This window comes from Anser cygnoides, chromosome 4 (assembly GCF_040182565.1).
Source record: "Anser cygnoides isolate HZ-2024a breed goose chromosome 4, Taihu_goose_T2T_genome, whole genome shotgun sequence".
NCBI classification, from domain to species: Eukaryota; Metazoa; Chordata; class Aves; order Anseriformes; family Anatidae; genus Anser; species Anser cygnoides.
Window position 1 is genome coordinate 49,760,225 of NC_089876.1, and position 8,736 is coordinate 49,768,960.

An 8,736-nucleotide genomic window follows, 5' to 3' on the forward strand; every position below is an offset into this window, starting at 1 on the left:
AAGTCACATTCAACCCAAGAGCTGATACGGCACCATTGCCAAAAAGGAAGCACTGTGTAAAGATCTGAAATATTCTCATTTCACTGGGAGTCTCAGGTGCCATTAGTTGGGTGAGTGCCTGAAGGGCAATGCGCACAGACCCTTGCTGTTATGTGATACTATGTTTTCCTTCAAATTTATTTTCCCTGAATAATGGTATTTTGCCCAGTGGAAGTGCAATGTTCACTAGCTGATTCTGGTATTGTCTCTAACAGAGAAAAATGCTGAATGTGCCAACATTGATTTAGACCTATTAAGATAATGCCATGAATATTTAGAAATAAAATAAAATAAAATGTTAACCTAGAGAGAAGGGGTACTGTAGATTTTCATCCTGAGATAAAAGTGAGCTAGGGTCAAGGAGGCCAGAAAATGATCTCTCATTTCCTTAAATTGCCACAAAAACTGGGTTAGATTTTTCTCAGCAGTGCCAAATAGCAGAAAAACACTCAGGAATAGCTCTGGGAGTGCAAAGATTGAACCGTGTAACATGACCTACTTTAGGTAAATCTTCTTGAAAAGGCAGAGGAAGGGGAAGGAGAAACTTGTTGCCATCTAGAAAAGTTTATTGCCTTAGAGTCTAAAGTATTCAATTTACACTGTGAACTCAATAAGATGCTTATCCATACTGCTTGAACAGAACTGAGAGTGTATCTGAAACTTTTGACTGTTTTTCCTGCTAGGAAACAGAAGAAGAAGGAAAAGGAGGGAAAAAAAAAAAAAAAAAAAAAAAACAACTAATTTTTAGACAAGACTTATTAGAAACAACAGAGAAATAATTGCTGATGGTTAACTAAGAAATCGAAGCAGCTGAAAGCTAATACATGAGCACATGAGGACTGTTCACACTTTAGAAAAGAGTTCTACCTGCAAACAGATCTTGTCTGATGACTGTGATTAGTACTATACATCATTAATTAACTGTAATAAAGGTGTTGGTAGTATAAACTGGGAAACTCACAAGAGATATGACATTTGAATTTCTGAAGTGTTTGATATTCTGCAATGATCCTAAAAAATAAATAAATAAATAAATAAATAAATAAGAGGATTTCATTCCATCTGTATTTGGCCAGAATTTTATAAATTGGAGGGGTAGATACATCTGAGGTAAAAACAAAGGATTTAAGCAATTAACTTCCCTGCTTCTAACTGGTAGAAGCAGGTGATGCTGGGTGTTGAAATCAACAGAAGAGCCTAACATGCTCTGATACCTCAGAAAATCTTAAGACTTTATACAGAGATAAGTGCTTAAATACCTCTAAAAACTATCCCTTTTCTCTTTTTCAGATCCTAAATCTATTTTGTAAGTGTGATTTATTATGAATATCTGTTTAAATACACTTCAAAATTTTCTGCTTTAAAATTGTGTTTTAGAAGACTGAGAGAGTGACAAAATATCTGATGATAAAATGCTCAATTAAAAAGCTGCTTTTCATTTTTATCTAATCAGTAACTTGATGCCAAATCACTACTATTTTCAGGACACAAAAAAACCTTAAAATAATAGAATTGATTATAGCCTGTCATCACTATATGAACAGCAGTACAATGCAGTGCCATAGCCATGTTATTAGTACATACTGCCTACTCAAAGCAAAAAATAGCAAAATAACTAAAGTCTCTTTCAAACTAAATCTTAAATTTCCTTTGGCATTTTGGATATTAAATTCCTGGTATTAGTCACTACAACTATGTTGTTAAAGAAACAGGAATGTCCCAGAGCAAGTTTTCTAGTTTCCAGCTGTTTTGTTTTCTTTCTTGTACTCAGCATACTCTGTAAAACCTGAAGGGAAATAACCTTGTTGATTTTTTTTTTTTGCAGTAATAGATTTTCTTGACTCTTAAATACAAAGAAATAACAGGAAATGATCATGTGAAGAAAAAACAGTATAGTTACAAATGCTAGTTAGCATGTCTATATTATTATTGATACTTCACAAGGAAAACTTTGAGAGTTGTCTGCCTCTTCTGAGGATTAACTGATAAATATTGGCAACCAGGTCAATTCTACTTGAATTTGCCTGCTCAGATAAATGTATAATGGAAAGAAACAACAGCTGCAAGGACTCCTGTGAGTAATTATGCTTTTATTATTTTTACTTTAAAGAAAAATACATCGCTTTTCTGAAGCATATTGATACTGAACGTGCTCTGCGTTAGAAAAAACAACCCTGCTAGCCATTAATGGAAAACAGAAGTACAGGGTTTTTCTTTGCTGAGATTATTGTCTTGCCCTGAAGCTAGCTAAAAAGAGTGGTGGAAAGGCATTTATATTGTAAAAGACATTAATATATGGACAGTATTCAGAACGCATCCATAAAACTCAATATTACAAGTACTATTAGCTCATGTTCAATCTTTTCATTATGCTAGATGGAGAAGAGAAAGGTGGGTGAAAGTATCATCAAGGCAGGACATTTTTCTTGGAATACAAAAATAAGTGAAGCCATCAGGTTTTGGAATGGGTCATGAGTTATACATTATATTGCTGGCATTAGTCAGTCGTACTCTCAGGAGAATTGTTTTGAGCATTCTCCATGAAATACCTTTATTTGTGAAATGTACACCCATCTTCTGCCAGAGCTGCTTTACAAACCTTGTGTTTCCTAGCCCTGTCCCCCATCGCAATATTTCAATAGAGGATTGAAATATTGCAAGACCAATAGGTTTTCAATTGTCACATTCATTCTATTTTTAATTCTAGTGATAATTATTATTATTTGAATTCACATACAAATATATAGGCGGTATCAGATATTGCTGTCATCATAACAAATCTATAATTCTTCATGAAATGTCAGTATTTTCTACCCTCCAATGTTCATGAAGGTTTATTCTAATTTTTTGCAGTTACCCAATAAAGCAGATTGAGGCAATATAGGATGACTCCTTTTAGAGGCTGACCTGTGACTGGTGGATATCAGACCCTATTGAATGAAAACATAATGAAATAAATAGGTATGAGGCTGTGTTTTGTGCTGTGGGCAGTATACTGTCTATGAAGAGTTTCAAGAAAGTAGAAAGTGTACTGTCTTATAAATGGTCACACACTGTCAAGGAGCACAGAGGCTATGTACTCTACTTTATAGCCCACTGGCTTGAATTAGTTAAATAACTAATAGTTAAATAACTAGGGAAGATGGGGAAAAGTATCTGCAAAAACCAGAATTTCTAGATAGGTAGTCTCTGAAATTGCTTGCTATCCAGATTGCCTGAGACTGTAGGAGTCCAGTTCTATACCTAACAGGATGACATGGAAATTCCACAAGGGTATGGAAAGGGGAAAACAAACAAACAAACAAAAAACTATTTTTGCTAGCATATATGGAAATTCCTGCTGGCATCAACAATTCATTCTCACATCCTGTAGACCCACTCACGCCCTCACTCACTGAATGTTAAAATGGGGTTTTGATGTATGCAGTACCCATGCAAGCCATTGCTTTGTTTCTAAGGAAACTGTGGTAGGTAACAGAAGGGTAGCTGTGATGGGGGAATCGGGACTGCGTTTTGGGCCATGCTGATGTTCAAATCTGACTGTTATCTTAAGCAGTTGACAACTCCAATATATCTGTCATTCAAATGATCATTCACAGATGCTAAGTCAATAAACATGCACTGAGAAGGCTGAAATTTCAGATGTAAAGTTCCCTGTCGATCTAAGTGCTCTGTTTCCATTAATTGACTTTGTAGGCATTCCTTGAAAAACAAATGATTGAAACAAAATGCATTTTGGGGTAAAATAAAAGCAAAAATCAAACTGTCTTCAGCAAAAATATGTCTAAACACTAAGTTTTGACACGTCCTTTCTCATTCGAAAGCATCATCTCGAGAAGAGAATTCGTTAAGCTACTGCCTCTTGCTTCTAAATTTTTGCAAGTCATAGATTCCCAGATGTATTCCTCTACAGGATTTTCCAATTCAATAACTTTAAAATGATCTAGTTCTGCACAAAGCATGAATTTCCAAGGACGTATAAATTACGAGAGCTCTTATAGTGGAAAATATTCACTTCAGGAGATTTTCATAAATAGAACATGAGCAGTTAGCAAAAATCAACTGCATTCATGTCTGCTTGAAAAACCTATGTTTCTGATTTTCACCTCCAGTGATCTTTGCCCTCATTTCAGTTGTATCTTTTTTTAATCTTTTTGTTTGTTTTTGTAGGTATGGAATTTGGTTTAAGTTCATTTAAAAGGATGTAGGAGAGTTTAGGGCATCAAAAATGCACTGGAAAGCTGTTGGGATTTTATGTAACTTAGACGCAAATCAGGCTTGTGAAGTAGTGTTGTTTGTTGAGCTTCTGACTGAAGGGAAGCATTGTAAAATCATCTGCTAAGGAAACATAGCATTTTAAAGCTGAAATATCATAATGCAATTCCTGACAAAGAGGAAAGTGTGTGAAATATGCCTTCCAATCTGACTCAGTGTCCTGGTTCCAGTTAGGACAGAGTTAATTTTTCCTCATAGTAGCTGGTAGGGTGCTATGTTTTGGATTAGGATGAGAAGAGCGCTGATAACATGCTGATGTTTTAATTGTTGCAGAGCAGTGTTTACACCAGGCCAAGGACTTTTCGGCTTCTCGCTCTGTCCTGCCAGCGAGCAGGCTGGGGGTGCAGCAGGAGCTGGGAGGGGACAGACCCAGGACAGCTGACCCAAGCTGGCCAAAGGGGTATTCCATACCATCTGACGTCATGCTAAACAATATATAGGGGTGGCTGGCCGGGGGGGGGGGGGCCGGCTGCTCGGGGATAGGCTGGGCATCGGTCAGCGGGTGGTGAGCAATTGCATTGTGCATCACTTGTTTCTTACACATTATTATTATTAATACTATTATCATTATCACTATTATTATTATTATTGTTATTATTATATTCCTGTCTTAATAAACTGTCTTTATCTCAACTCACAGGCTTCACTTTCCCGTTTCTCTCCCCCATCCCAGAGAGGGAGGGGGTAGGGTGAGCGAACGGCTGTGTGGTGTTTAGCTGCCAGCCGGGTTAAACCACAACAGCCCTTTTGGCGCCCAACGTGGGGCTCGAAGGGTTGAGATATCGACAAATCTGACCAGAGTGTGTTAAACTAAAATTGGTATAAGTATTGGACCTGCTTAATAGTTGCTAGTCACGATGTTGATTGCCTTAATCTCCAGTCTGCTGTGCCTGTTTTCCAAATTGAGTTTTATAGCGCGTTACTTTCTGTATGTGCTCCCTGTTGCACTGTTTATCCTTTCCGGGCCCTGGTTTAAGATCGTTATGGTACTGTGCAGTGTAACAATGGCTTATGAAATGATGAAATATCTGATCACGACTCTAACCTGGTATTTGTACTCAGCACTGACGTTGACTCTATACTTTGGAAACCATATCTTGGAAACTATTAGCAATTACACCTATTGCCTGTTTTCGTTAGGGAGCCAATCTGTGAAGGGGACAGGGGAAGATATGTTTCCCTACCTGTTCACTCTCCCTTTCTCCTTCACCACCCTCTTATCCCCCGAGCTAGTTACGGTGGTTCTCCGAGATGCTGAATATCCTTGGGATACTCAGACCAGCCTGCTCTTGTTGTTATGTCTCCTGAATGCGCTTCAGGTTTTGTTGAGGGTTAAACAACTACTTAGGAATCTCATCCGGAGATCTGTCTTGAGGCGGGATAGTTGCGAGTGGCAGGGAGTGTGGGAGGATATGGGCAGGTTTCTAGAGCAGTGGTCACCTCCAGTGTTTTGGACATTCACCCCTGAACAACTGCAAAATCCTAAAAAGCTGGCAGAATGCTTGACAAAAAGGTGTCATGACTCTGGCAGTTCCAAAGTGACACAAATCACTGTAGCGTGCTGGGGTCTGGCTTGTGCCTATCGAGCTGCAATTGATGCTACTAGCAACCTAGCTCCAGCCCCTGCAGCCGCTCCAGGTCCAGCTCCTGCAGCCGCTCCAGCTCCAGCTCCCGCAGCCACTCCAGCCCCTGCAGCAGCTCCAGCTCCTGCAGCTGCTCCCACTCCTGTGTCTGGGTCAGAGAAACGAGCTGTAGCAGTGCAAGTTGACCCCGCAGAGGGTATTCCAACCCCTGTGGCAGACCCTGTGTCTGGGTTAGAGAAACGAGCTGTAGCAGTGCAAGTTGCCCCTGTAGACAAGGTTTAAAAATGGTATAGAGGCTCAGGTCGTTTAGAACGCAGACAGTCTTCTGCGAAGTCTGGGCATAGTGAAGACGAGGCTGGGCCATCAAAGGTGCAGGAGACTGAAGATGAGGATGGGGATGTCGAAAAAGCAACAGTAACTACCCGGACTCTATACCAGCGTGAGCTACGAGATGTGCGAAAAGATTTTGGTCGCTGTATAGGCGAGCAGCTTGTCACCTGGCTGCTCCGGTGCTGGGACACGGGAGCCAATTATGTGGAATTAGAGGGCAAGGAAGCCAGGCGGCTGGGATCCCTTGCTAGGGACGCATGTATTGACAAAGCAATTGGAGATGGAGCACGATCTCGTAGCCTCTGGAGGCGTCTCCTGTCAGCTGTGCAGGAAAGGTATCCCTTCAAGGAAGAACTTGTATGTCTACCAGGAAAATGGACCACCATGGAGAAGGGAATTCAGTACCTGAGGGAATTGGCCATAGGGGAAGTAATTTATAAGGACCTAGACGACGCACAAACATCCACAGATCCAGATGCAGTCCAGTGTACACCACCCATGTGGCGGAAGTTTGTACGGAGTGCACCATCATCATATGCCAGCTCATTGGCAATACTAACCTGGAAAGAGGAGGAGAATCCCACAGTGAATGAAGCGACTAAAATACTCCGGCAGTACGAAGGAAATCTCTCCTCTTCCCTACAGGCCTGTGTCTCGGCTGTGGAGAAACTCTCTGAAGAGGTCCACCAACTTAAAGAGAATTTATCTTCCCCTCCACCTGAACGAACCAGTGTCCACCAGCTAAAAGAGAATGCTTTGGAGAAACTTTCTGAAAAGATCCACCAACTTGAAGAGAGATTATTTTCCTCCCCACCTGTACAAACCAGTGTCTCAGCTATTAGGGGTAAACATTCATCTATGCAAGGAAGACAATATGGTGGGCACACACACCGCGCCACCCTGTGGTTTTACCTACGTGACCATGGAGAGGACATGAGAAAATGGGATGGAAAATCTACTGCGACCCTAGAGGCACGGGTACGTGAATTGCAAAAGAATGGGGAGGTCCGGTGTGTACCTCAAGGGGATTTGATACTGGGTGAGAATAGCTCATGAGTTGAATTGTAGTATGTTAATTATTATATAATACTGTATGTCATCACTACCATGATTGCTATATATCATAGATGAAAATGGTGATTAATTACAAGGTATTGGAAAGAGTGTAACCTGAGCATGACATAAATGATATGGAATAAGGGGTGGATAACTGTCCTGGTTCCAGTTAGGACAGAGTTAATTTTTCCTCATAGTAGGTGGTAGGGTGCTATGTTTTGGATTAGGATGAGAAGAGCGCTGATAACATGCTGATGTTTTAATTGTTGCAGAGCAGTGTTTACACCAGGCCAAGGACTTTTCGGCTTCTCGCTCTGTCCTGCCAGCGAGCAGGCTGGGGGTGCAGCAGGAGCTGGGAGGGGACAGACCCAGGACAGCTGACCCAAACTGGCCAGAGGGGTATTCCATACCATCTGACGTCATGCTAAACAATATATAGGGGTGGATGGCCGGGGTGGGGGGCCGGCTGCTCGGGGATAGGCTGGGCATCGGTCAGCAGGTGGTGAGCAATTGCGTTGTGCATCACTTGTTTTCTTACACATTATTATTAATACTATTATCATTATCACTATTATTATTATTATTGTTATTATTATATTCCTGTCTTAATAAACTGTCTTTATCTCAACTCACAGGCTTCACTTTCCCGTTTCTCTCCCCCATCCCAGAGAGGGAGAGGGGAGGGTGAGCAAACGGCTGTGTGGTGTTTAGCTGCCAGCCGGGTTAAACCACAACACTCAGGGAAGAAGAGGAATTTCCTGGGGAAATGTAAACTGGTACAGGGTAAGAGGCCAAGGCAAAATTTAAATTGATATAGTAATCTTTGAGGAGAGATGACTTCCCTCTACTCCCATGGTTTAAATAAGTTAGTGGAAGGGACATAAAATTAAGTAGTGTAGGGGACATTTCAGAAACTTCTTTACCTTCCTGTCTTTCAAAGATGCATAAATTCAAAAAGATCCCTTTTAGGTGACTCTTGTAGGGTTTTTTTTATTATTATTATTTTTTTACTTGATGCAATACCTTGATTTCTGATTTCTACAGTACCTGGACTTTGATTTTTATTTTATTTTTTGAGTATCATAGAAGACTTTCTTGTCTAGACAGTCCAAATTTAAAAGCTGTTTATTGCTGTGTACTTTTCAGATTATCCTATTAAAAATGCTTTTATTGTAAAATATGCAAATATATGTGCATTTATGATAAAGGAATATAGATCATTATCCCTAATAATATTTTATTTGAATAATGTATATAACTATTATTACAAAGGGAACTACACTGCATGTCTCATTTCTTTTTAGTACTTTGAAGGAATGATTGAATTATTCACTGCAATATAGAATAGCTCTGCTATTATATTTTTAAAAGGTGTATCAAATTGCTTAGATGGATTCAAACTCCTGACTTTATGCAAATCTGAGACAAAACCAGCCTCTGCATTTTGAATTAA